Source organism: Bombus flavifrons, chromosome 18, assembly GCF_040668555.2.
Source record: "Bombus flavifrons isolate JBK064 chromosome 18, iyBomFlav1_principal, whole genome shotgun sequence".
Taxonomy (NCBI): Eukaryota; Metazoa; Arthropoda; class Insecta; order Hymenoptera; family Apidae; genus Bombus; species Bombus flavifrons.
The window spans coordinates 1,116,272-1,129,549 of NC_138459.1; the positions used below are offsets into that span (position 1 = coordinate 1,116,272).

Here is a 13,278-nt window from a genome sequence, read left to right on the forward strand (position 1 = left end):
GTATCGCGAAGCTGAGAGCGCGTTGGCAACTTTCTAATGATAAAATTGTTTTTCCTTCAAGATTTTCTGAGTGTTTATATTTATAGAAATATAACACGCGTCTGCGTCGAAAGCAGTCTTAAACCTAAATCACACGAATTTTTGTGTAGACACAGTTTCGATCGATTAATGTACGTGAAATGCCATGCATTCTTACATCCCAATGTATGGAAACGATATGAATAAAAGAAATTTTAACAAACGATAACAGTGTCAGAAAATAGTACATACGTTGAATAAAATCAGAGTCGAACAATGTTAATTAACTATATGACGACTGACAATAATGTGGTCTGCAAAGTCGATATGCATCGGAAGAGAAACTAAATTATTTCTCATTGGTAGAAAATACAATGCAGTGGAAATACATACATAATTCTAACTGGTTTCTAACTTCAGGGCAGAGAACTTGCCGGTGATGATCGTGGGAGAATTCGTCATTGAACTCTCAACTACCTGCGAGCTCGCGAACGCCCTCGTCCCGAGCCCGTAACGGTTGTTTTTCGAAAAATGATAGCCACTTTGACGGATCTGGCACCGGTTAACTGAAAGTTTGGCAAGGCTCTACTCGTAATAAGATATTTAACGGGATTCAAATACGCAGGATTAATTCGAAAATATTTAACCTTGACGTCTAGATTCGTGTGCGATTACCCAGAATAAAACTTTTAAGAGGGTCTATTAAACCTTTAAAAATATTTAACTTTACAAGAGCCTTGATACGAGCGATGCGATTTCGTTGTGACGACATTCATTATTCAGTATAGATGAAAATACAGGTTTTGTTAGTTTGCTATGCCCCTCTGCTTTGGTCTACTAGGTTGGTGGAGATCGCTGTACTGTGCTCGCTCAATATTCATGCCTGCCGCCGTATCACGCCGCGCTAATATAACTGCGGCCGCCGCAGAAGGTGGGACATTGCATGCGAGACGGTACAGCCGGTGCTTCTCTATTGCTGCCTATGAGAAGAAGACTACCGGAGTGCCCGATCAGTACTCAGCAGAGCCAAGGATCAGTCTGGCAACGAGCTTTTATATTCTTGGAATCCGATCCGTACCGGCACTCATACGATCATCGTACAAGACCGTGATACGGAAACTGCGGCCTAGACCCCTCCCGGCAACGGAAGCATTGCAGCCTCGCACTTCGGAAAGGTGATTGACGCCCTATTTCCTCCGGGGAACCCACTAGATGGCGATTCTGTATTACACTGTTACACGCACTATTATTTCCAAAGGTCTGGATATTCCTGTGGTTGGGGATCTTATCTACCAGAAAATGTTTCTCAAATAAGGCACTTCAATCGGTTTATCAGGCTTCATTGTACAGCGCGTCTTATGCGTATAATCTACAACATGTCCGTGATTGCAAATTAATCTATTCTGTAAGCCTGCATTTATTTAAACAACATTCTTTAGTACATGAGAGTATAGAATACCGTATGTTTACTTTAAACGAATTGAAAAAGGTTAAAAAATAGTTTACCCTCAATGGCAAGACTGGCGAAAGTGGCATTAAATGTAAAAGATTAAGAAGTCGATCCCGGTGCTATGGTTAGCGGACAATTTGTAGAACGTATTTTTCGATATTAAGAGCCTTACTTCTACCACGTGAATTTTGACGACTGTGATTTAACACAACGTGACGTCAGATGAAAAGATTTTTCCAAAAAAATATTACCGATTTCGAAATGCGCTGGGAAGATAAAAATAATTTTCACTGTATTTATGCTAAAAGGTATGAAATAATTCCTATTTTATATATATTTCATTCGCACGCACATGCAACAACGGTTAAGATTACTCATAATCATTAATCGTTACTTTTACTAGACACCATATTAAATATATTGCAACCTTCTTGAAGGCAGCGCAAAATACCATACAATGCTTCTAGTATGATAATGCTGGAACGCCATACTATAAAATTTCAACTCGTTTATATTTATACTATTCAAATTTCGATAAATTTATATTTAATTGCATTAAATTCTAATATTTTATAGCGTAAAATCACCAAGAACATGTATTAGCAGTGGTCAAATTGAAAGACGCCGCTTGTATCCGTATTCATACAAATTACGCTCAATATATTAATACTGTACAAACTAATAGAATCATATGTACAGATTGCGAGGAAATTATATGTTGCGACCTCCATAGCGTGAATCTTCGGTTTGGTGAAGATTCATAGAAAGAATTTGCCACGAAAATTATTTCGACCTTGAAGATCAAGGCCAACTTTTCTTTATTCCATCGTACTGTATTCATCTCTATTCATTATTCGATTCCATTGGTTATTGCATTGACATTATTTACAATATGTTCATATTTCGCAGTGAAATAGAAAGTAATTAGCGTGATATTATTAACGGAGAAACAGGAAATTATTTGTTAGTACATGAAATAACCGACTCTAAATGGAATGAAGTTAACTAATCTCATAATTTCAAAATATTACAAAATTACTTATTCCATGAAGAAACTTTTATAGTAAAAGTTAAATGGCGTTGAAGACATTAACCCCATATCCGATTTAGCACCAAACAAAATTCTCAATAAAATGCATGACGAACGAGTACTTCTAGAAACGTAAAAATTATGTGAACTTCTTTCGCAAAGAAGCAACTAAGGTCTATTTCCTACGACCAATGTGTAAGGACACAGGTCAAACCAACTTTCAGCGACCAGTCTATCTACAGAAACGAACAAAGTACACCTCCAGAATCAATGTTATAAAGCAACTGTTCAATTCCATCGCATCCAGTAATGAGTTTGTAGAATGAAATCGGTAAATAATAAGTATTTTGCGATAAAAATAGTTAAGAAAGAAGAAATTGGAAAAATGTTGCAAACAGAACCAATGGAGTCACCTAGTTGTAAATCTGGTCGTTTGGTTCAATTATGAAGAAGTTAATGTGTTTTAAACAGTGTCCGAATATTAATTGAAGCCACCCTGGAATTTTTCAATTTTAAAATCTTTAAGTTTTCAAACATTTAAGTTTCATATTCTCTAAAAATTTTTAAATCGCAAAATTTTGTAAAGTTTTGATATCAGGATATGTTACTCATAATTAAATTGTGAATAATTACCTTCTTTTCGTTAAATACAATATTGTTGCGAGCCTTTGACAATCACATTGTAGAACCAAGACCAACGTGCGTCGCGACACACTGGGAATAAGACGATCGGTCCATAGCAATATCGATTTAATATTCGAGAATAGAGGTCACTTCTGGAACTTCGAACCGTGCGAACATTTTTTAATCTTGTATTATATTATACATATAAACGAGTTTGCTAAGTGTAAAAAGCGCATTCTGTCAAATCGTGCCACAGACACGCAACAATATATTAAATTATATTATGCTATATACTGTATAATTATGTATATATGAGATATGTCTACAAATATTTAGTAAAATTTTTACTACCTATAATTTTAACCATCAATTTAAAAAAATGAATTTTTTTCGTAATAGAAATAAATAAAAAATTATACAAAATGTAATTCCTCAAATTAGAACAGTTTAGCGTTTGTTATGAATCCAATTCCAAAATACAAATTTTTAAAGAACGGACCGAACGGGTACACCGTACAAGAAAAAATTTCCATACATGAACTTCAACTTTTGTTATAATCGATTTAAAAAATAAATAAAATTTAGTCACTTTGATTTTGTTAATTATCTAAATTTTGATCTGTAAAGTATCCATAATTAGTTTTATAATTCTAAATTTACAAAAATTCTATTTTGTTTGCCTTGATAATTCCGATCTTTTTTATATTTCGGAATAGTTTAGATCATTTAACGTATTCCTTTAATTAATTAAAAAATTAATTTCTTAACAATGTAATCTCTTTGTATTTAGCTACTAATATCTTGAAAAATTTAATATACTATACGAAGAAATAGGAAAAGACGCATCTGTTTTTACTGTAAGAGGAATCTTTAATATTTACAGCAAGTACTTAAATATATCTCTCTTTAGACAAATATAACTAACATAGTAAAATAAACTAGGTGTGTAATTTTGAAGGTGAACTTGTAGAACCGTTCCGTCCTTTTCCATTTGATGAACATTTTTGATGAACTTTTTTGATTTGAAGTTTTGATGAACTTTTTTGATTTGAAGTTTTGATGAACTTTTTGCTATACTTCTGTATTTCTGCCTATAGTTGTGCATTAGAATTAGTCGTCGCTTATGTTGGGTTCATAAACGAGAGGCAAATGAGCCCCATGCACAACGTGCATATGCGAGGCTGCAAGAAATGTTTATTCATTTAATAATGAGTATTATCAATATATTGGGTTTGGGTATAACTTTGAAATCGCAAGCAATGTTTGCGTGAGATAATAACAAATTAATTACAAAAATAATATGTGAATGAATATTCCACGCAAACGTTGCTGACCGCTCCGCGGTGACTGGATCGGAAGATCTAGCTCATACCTAGACCCCAATACATTGATATCTTTAATTGAGTCGTTTAAGTTGAGTCGTAACAGGCACGAGGTCGGTAAACTCGCCTAACCCTCGTTTATAAACAGAAAATACTGAAACAGAATGCAACCAGTGTTGGATACGCAGCCACAGACACACAGCTATAGCCACAATTCACTGTAGTACTACCGACAGTCTTTTGCGAATATTTTAGAAACTTAGGTCGACCGACGGTTACATATATAGAAAGAAGTTGTTCAACATATTGAGCTTTACAATATATTCAAATATCATCGAAACCAGAGAGAATGAAACTGTTTTACAAATTCAACATCTTTTAAAAATGAATCGAAAGTATATATTTAAATTCATGGTGATAAAAGTAAACATATCTATTTCTTTTTTCAATCAATTACATTAGGACAGTAACGGATGAAATCCTCAACTACAAGTAACACATGACTACAACAAATAACACAAAAACATGGATACTGCTGACTACAAAAATGTTCAATTAGACAAATCAACGAATCCAACGAAAACTGTAAAAATAAATGTATCTCTAATGTATGCAGTGGTTTCGCAGAGTGTCTTATCAATTAACCAAGGAACAAGTAATTGTTATGGATGCAATCGATAGTGTTTCTATTGAGGAATATGCTACAATAGCAGTGATTAAAGTAATTTCTCCAATAATATCAAATTTGCTTCTGGAGTCTCGAACGATAAGATTTGTATATATACCTTGCCAACCAATAACTCATGGAAAAAGTTATAGGCTCTAATGTAAACATCAACATTGGCATTCATCTGTTCCGTACTCGACTGCTTATCTGAAAGACTTACAAGGGAACCCGAAGTGACTAATATAAACAGATTTTGCTGAAATTCTCCACAAATGTTCATTGCAACGATAAAACAGTTGATTGAACAAATAACGACTTTAACTGATTACTTGATGAGATACTATTCAATAGTTTAGTTACTAACAAGGGAAGTTCGGCAACTCGAAAATTAAAAGAAATTTGGAACTTTGTACAAATATAGTAATAACGATACAATTTTTTTTCCTGCTGAAAAAAGATCTTAGGGATGAAAACATTCTCCCAAAAAAATTGGCTTTTCATATTATCGTACATATTTAAGAAATTATATAAGATATAGGGAGAGATAGTTACATTTAAAGTTGTAGTGTTTTTTATGGTCTATATTGTGGATATGAGAAATTTGAAAAAATAATTTATTTTCAAAATTTACTCCATGTTACCCCCTCCCATAAGTTTTATTTTTTGTTATCGCACAATTTCCATGAGTTGTTATATATACAGGGTGGTTGGTAACTGGTGGTACAAGCGGAAAGGGGGTGATTCTACGCGAAAAAAGAAGTCGAAAATATAGAATACAAATTTTTTTTTAATTTTTCCATCGAGACAACGATCTACAGTGAGATCCGTTATAACGAGACGTGATAAAGTGCACGCGTACCGAGCGAGAATTCAAAGTCGATTTTCTCGAAAACAAAGCCTCAAACGAAAAATTTTTGTTTTACATTTTCGACTTCTTTTTTCGCGTAAAATCGCCCCCTTTCTGCTTGTACCACCAGTTACCAACCACTCTGTATATAGTGTATATATAATAGTATATACTATATATAGTGTCAATGTAATAGAGCAATGTATCCGTGATGGTTAGAAAATCAAATTATGTTACCTAAGTCTGGAGCAGGTTTTCGGAAAAGTAGGATTTTGTTCTGATAATTTGGTTGCTTTCTTCCCTGGAAATTGCAATAAAACAAGGTGGGATATGCAAAGTGCCTTTTTGGATGACCAATCTATTTTTGACAATATTAACTGCACTCTGCTTACTCAAAAATTAATCAAGGAAGGTTGCTCTGTTAATATTATAAAACTCATTAAACACCTAATATTTGTAAGAAATATTTTGACTATTGAAGGACTATCGTAAGACCGATATGGAAAGGTCTACCATAAGCGGAGTACCAAGTCCTTTATTATATGACTTTTATATTAAAGTTATGAAAAACATTCCTAGGAACGTTCAGATTTTAGAATTTGCAGATGGCATTGCTGTTTACTGCGGCACCACTTCTACTGACGAAAGTAAGAAACAAAAGTTACTCGAAAATTTGATTAAGATTGTCAAATCTAATCTCAGATGTATCGGGCTCGATCTAGCGCCTCAAAAAATAATGTTTTAATAACAGATACACACTACCTGGAAAAATTGTAATTAAAGTAATTATTGGGAATAGGAGTAAACTCGTCAATTTCAATAACCTTACAATATGTTATCAAGATAAATATCCTAAACAACTTTTTCTTGTACATATAGCCGCCGCTCTACGCCATTGTTTTCAAGATATTCACAAAAAACTTCAATTAAATGCAGGTTATAGTTACATTTCATTTTGGGATAAGCGCTACATTTTTATATAACCCAACGTAAGCTTAACTCATTGATGAAAAAGATAACCTCCCTTAGTATTATATAAATAAAAAGAAAAGTCAAATGATTAAGCCGTGATTGTACCAGAGAGGGGCGAAGGGAGTGTCAGACAGTACAGTTGACATTTGTCGCGACAACATAGAGCGGCGTATGAACATACAAACGAGCGACAAAATCATGCCGCTATTTCATACTTTTTTCCATATTTTATCTGTCATAGATATATTTCTATAATCTTTATGATTGTTTTATCTTATCTTATCTTATCATAAAATCGGCTAACACTGCGCTTCAGTTATCAAACATTCGATATCAAAATAATCCTTCGTATTCATCGTTACTATCTACTTGGAGACTTGTTAAAATACCAACCATAATAAAAGAAGGTAGAGCAACAAAAAAAAAAAGTTCTGTCGCTTAGTCGCTGTATGGCTTATTTCTATGACTTCGGTTTATTTTTTGTCGCTTCATTGTCACTTGTTTTACCGCCCTTGTCGCTTGGCGCTCGCTGTTCTCTGCACAATCGCTGTCTTGTAGGCTTGCCTAGAGTAATATCCGGTTGCCATCGTCAGCGTGAAACAATTTTCAACGAATCTATTGATATATGGAATGCTGCACTTTTCTCTAATTTTCAATTACTCAAAAATGTAACAAATATAACTACCGTCATTGAAAAATTGTTTACAGATCAAAAATTTACAAAATAAATACTTAAATAATACATATATGTAGTATTAAACATAAATTGCTCTATAATCTAAAAACTAAAATTTATATGTATAGGACAAAGTTGTTCAGAATATTCACCTTGATAACATCATTTCAAAGTTACTGAAATCGGTGAGGTCGCCCCTATTCCTAGTAATTACCAGAATTGAAAAATGTGTCATTATCAAATCAAATAAATCTGTTGAGTTCAAGCGAGTCAGTTTTAAACATGAAGATTCTATGCGGAAAAAGTATATCAGCTTCTAAATATTATGAAATTTCTTTCCGGTATTCTCATGAAAGCCACACCTAAAACTTTGATGTCAATCCTTAAGCTCTTAAGGACGTTATAAGATCTATTATGGAATATAATCGCATTGTACACTGCAAACAAATATCTAATGCTAAAGTCGTACCGTATTCAATTTTCTGCAATAGGATTGATAATAGAATGTAGCATAAGTACGCCTACAAATATCTTGTTAAGTCTCTTTTCATGATAAAACTAATTTTCCTCGTCAAAAATAGCTCTTCAAATATAATTCTCTCGAAAACTTACTTTCAAACAAAATTTTGTTTAAGAAGAATGTAATAGATCTCGTTGGTTTACTAGAAAGCCGAAGCGCGAGAAAGTCCTTTAAACGAAAACTTTCTCAGTATAGTAGAGCCACGACACGATTCAGTGCCTAACGAAAAACATCACATTTTTACTTTCGACTACAATATCATTTAATTAATATTCTACTTTGTAATGTTAATTTCGGCGAGAAGTTAAGTGATTCCTCCGAACTTAATGCTCTAATAACATGTTTCATTAATTTTAGTTTTTCGAATACTGTTGTAATTTATATAAACGGTAGTAAAATAAAAAACAAAAATTGTTGTTCACAATTGAATGTCTCGCAAAAAATTTGCTCAAATATAAAAGTATCAATTTTTACAGCAGAGTGTAGTAACATTCATCGAGCTTCAGATATTACCAAATTATGTGATAGGACGAATTTTCTTAACGTCACTGACTCTTTAAGTGTAATTAAATCAATACAGAAAACAACTTTTTCTTGTAGCATCAATATCCAACGTATTGAGATTAAAAATAAATATGCTACATTTGTAGCAATAATAATCAGAACTTTATTAAGTTCATGGAGATTTTGTTAATTTGTCAACAAATGTCACTCTAATCACTATAATTTCGAGAGTTAATTTCGTTACGTATAACGCTTGTCAATGCGATGCAGAATCTTAAGTTCTGAATCATATCATCTGGCAATAACCAGACAACAAAATATAGACGTAGACTATTACTAAGGATGCTTCTTAGACGCAAGGTCTGTCCTTCCACTTTGTATTAATTCTTTATTATGTGGTTCTGATATCGAAGGTCTGAGGTTTATTTATAATTTGTGTTGTAATGTTCTGTAAGAATCTAATTACATTTAAATAAGTAATAATGAATTGCAAAGTTTTTTATGTTAGCTATCCTACCATAAGTTCGAAATTATGTATCCTGATAATACATATATTATCCAAACTCTGTGCGAGCATACCATATATGCTATATAAACTATATCTCATTTAAAGTAACTAATAAATAAATATCTATTTTTATTGAATAACCTTTGAAGTAACTTTGTATGTATGTATAGTTATTAATTATTATGAATAATTATTTTATTGAAAAATTTCAAAATACTATTTTATACTTCATAATTCTTGAATCATGTTTGTATTACAATAATTTAAATATTAATAATTAATTCCTTTAAATATAGAACGATATAATTACTTTATTGTGACTTTTACGTTTTATAGTGTAACATGTTATATATAAAATTTTACATAACATTGTAAAAGACTTAATGCTACAAATACAAAAATAAACAAGAGAAAATAAAAATTTGAAAGTGATATTAACTATGAAAATTTGTTCTTCTTTTTCATATTTTAATTTAATTTAACGCCTTAATAAGTTATAATAACACTCGTGTTGATCGATTGGAGAATATATGTTGAAAAATCATCTTTATATTTTAGAAAAATTTTATCGGAACAACAAACAAAATACATATATGTACAGAAGTTGGACAAAATAATGGAAAGTCCTCTTATATGTCACACGCGTGTAATATGTGTTGTGACATATAAGAGTGATGTTCTCATCATTTTGTCTGACTCCTGTAATTTGTTATGAGAATACTAGAGTATTAACATGTAATACTGTATTAACATGTAATGCATTATCTGAATTGAAGTGTTTTTTATTGTTTGTTAGTTTCTATCTTCTGTATATAGTATCCTTCAAATTTTTAATAATATTATTTACACGTGTTTGAAAAGTCCTATTTTTATTTTAAACGGATGTAGATATATTTAAAAATGTTCACTCTTATAGAGTGTCACGTCCCGCGCCCCGCGCGATCCGTAGCGAGAAAGTAAAATTGGTAATTTCTTTCAAATCAATGTAATTTAAAACGTTTATTTGAAACCGTATTTACAGTACTTGAAGTGAAAGACAGTTAAAGCCGCTAAAAACTATATCTTGCGAAAACTTATGTAACCATGTTTTTGTATTGACCTAATTATGTTTTTATAACGATATTAAGACAATTTAAATTGTAAACAAAGTGGGTACTTGAACAAACGTTGGGGATTTTCCCAAACATTTTCAAAAGGAACATCCCGACGTTTTTTCATCTCTGACAGATATAAATAAATGAAGCTACTCAGAGAAGTCAGTAACAATAATTACCTTTCGTCTATCGAATAATAATATTACTGTTCGTTTATCGAGTAGTAATAATTATTATCGTTCGTCTATCGAATATTATTACTTAATTATCGTTCGTCAACCGAATAATTACCATTCGAAGAGTTAGTTATTATTTTGGTCAACCGAAGAATCGTCATTTTGTCAACCGAAGAATTACCATTTTGTCAACCGAAGAATTTTATATCCGTCAGTTTGTCAGTCAATTGTCAATATCGAAATCGAGTAAGATTTGAATAAATTATTACATATTGTTAATTTACTTTTCGAACAACTTTAATTCTCTCCCATGCCAGTATTCCCGCACATAGCAGGTTAGCCGAAAGTGGAGCTTATTGCCAGTTGCATTAAACGTCAGTTAACGCTACCTTCTCGTCGGCAACTAAATAGAACGTAACATAGAGTATAAAAATTCTATTGATTTTTAGTGCGTTTTAGACACGTTCAAAATTTTAATAATTACAAAGTTGCACATTTCACAAGATGATACATGTAGTTCATTATTAATTGAAAAAATTTCTAATTCAAAACTGATGAAACATGCAACGAAGTGTCTTTTTGGTATGATCAGTTTTTGTAATCTTGTAAATCGAAGTAAATGTATATCTTCACACACGCACGCGCGCGTACACACACACACATACACACACACTTCTTCAGATAAGCTTTCTTACTACCAATGTCATGTCGACAATAAACTAATATCTGAGTCCCAAAACCACGTTATATTAAGCCCATTTTTTTTTTAAATAAAATTTTTTGCGTTTCCTATACCAAATTTTTCACTCTTTCTGGTGACAAAAATATTTCCGTTCCAGGTCGTCTAGTTTTAGATATAATAGTATAAAGATGATATTAAGTCCATATTTCGTTACAAGGGTTATATAACTTCGATTTGTTCTCTCCTAAAATTAGAAGATTGTAACTTAGTACACTCTGATTCTGGGATCTGGATATGTATTTATATATGTCTTGAATTTTTTTTCATGTATTATATATAAGTATTGAAATATGTATAATTTTATGTGCTAGACTAGATTGACCGCGTAGTAGTGATACATGTATGTGAATATGAGTGTATGGAAGTATGTGTGTGCGCGGAGCCTCGAAAACAAAGGAAGGTAAACTGCTCAGTTAACAGTGTGGTATGGAAGAATGTGACACGCGTGCAAGTGTGTATCGATGTTTGAAATCGTTTATCAAATAAATATATAACTATTCTAATATAAATTCTAAGTGTAAATTCAGTGTTCCCATACCATTATTTCGGCAATTAAGATGCAAAATTCTCAACAATAATATGTATAATGTTAATGCAAATGCTAGAGCCAAATCTTTGTATTATAACTTTCTTATCGATATACCTCATTTACAATGTTTTAAATCTTTCGTTAATTCTTAAAAAGTGTTTACTTCAACAATTATTTGTAATTTCCGAAAAAGGTATTGTATAATTCAAAATAATTAATTATGAAATAACAAATGTTATTCTAAAAATTCTCTCGAACAATTTTTCAATAAACTCATTTCATATTACTTACCATTTTGTTGTTAGTATTTTAACCAATTTATTTCCATATCTGATTTCCTGTCTTCTGATTGCTGATTCTAAATCGTTTCATATCTGTTCTATAACGTTTTATTCACAAGTATACTCATCGAAATATTTGTGAAAAGTTTATGAACCACGAGAAACTACAAACATACAGTGCCGTAAAAGAAACTTTGGAACTATTTCTTAAAAACATAATATATTATGTATATACGTATTTATATAAAACGTTATGAAATATGTCACTATCGTAGATGACCTACGACTTTCGCACAATACTGTCTATTATTAAATTGTCAACAACCATGCATGTATAATTTACCATTTACGAATGTTTTTATGCTACACAACGCCTCACGTTTTCCGTAATCGAATCCGCACTCGATTCGTTGCGAAACAATCGCATACTTCCCCTAATGTAAACGGTTGCGTTTCATGTCATGCACAATGAGCAAATTTCATGCTCTGTTTCGTTCGAACAGCGGTATGCCACGAAAATAATTCGAGCAGCTTCGCGTGAATAAAAAAAGAGAAGCGATTGATTATTTAAAAACTATGATTGCTTTCGTAAAATGTCCTGTAAAATCATTGTTCAGAAGATAAACATTCTTTACGCGAATAATCATGTGAAAAAAAGAAAGATGACAGGTACACTATGGAGCATATATATTTGGAATAATTTGTACACTTCTAAATTATTGTAAATATATAAAATATATTTCAAATGAAATTCTAATCTAATTTTGGCCTCTAATCTCACCTCAAACTGCTGTACATAGTTAGTATAGTGGCTCACGAAAGTATTTCAACACTTGCCACGGAAAACTTTTACATATGTGTACTGCACATCCATTTTATCTCGAAACGCTCAAATATATCGAAAAATATGATATTACACATATCTCGATAACGGATAATACGAATGAAACATCCGAATAATAAAAGTCTGAATAATAAAAAAGGCAGGTTCCTATTTAAAAATCTTAATGATCTTCATAGGACGTTTTAATGTCGTCAAAAGATCAATAGACAAGAGTATAGTATATTTTTCTCGATATCATACGCTCTTTTTCCAAGATATTTTTTCGTACCATTCGTATTATTTGGGTTATTCGAGCATTTTAAGTTAAATCGGACATACCATACATTCTACGTCTCATATAAGATATTTTGAAATTTCATCAGCATTGTAATGAGACACGACTATCATGATTATATTGATCAAATTTGAAACCAATCTGATACTATATATATGGTATTAGAAGTGACAAAATATTTGTGACTGTATGTATATAAT

At 31.8% G+C, this 13,278-nt stretch overlaps 1 protein-coding gene and 1 long non-coding RNA gene across 2 annotated transcripts in view; one reads left to right on the top strand and one right to left on the bottom strand.

Annotated features, from left to right (window-relative positions):
- The window catches only part of CAP (Cbl-associated protein), a 413,875-nt gene that overhangs the window by 54,176 nt on the left and 346,421 nt on the right, over positions 1-13,278 (bottom strand). The gene's annotated exons all lie outside the window — the stretch shown is intronic.
- On the top strand, positions 950-2,814 carry LOC138189110 (uncharacterized). The gene is made up of 4 exons (XR_011175904.1): positions 950-1,193; positions 1,277-1,423; positions 1,538-1,776; positions 2,533-2,814. It is a non-coding gene; the product is annotated as an uncharacterized LOC138189110 (long non-coding RNA).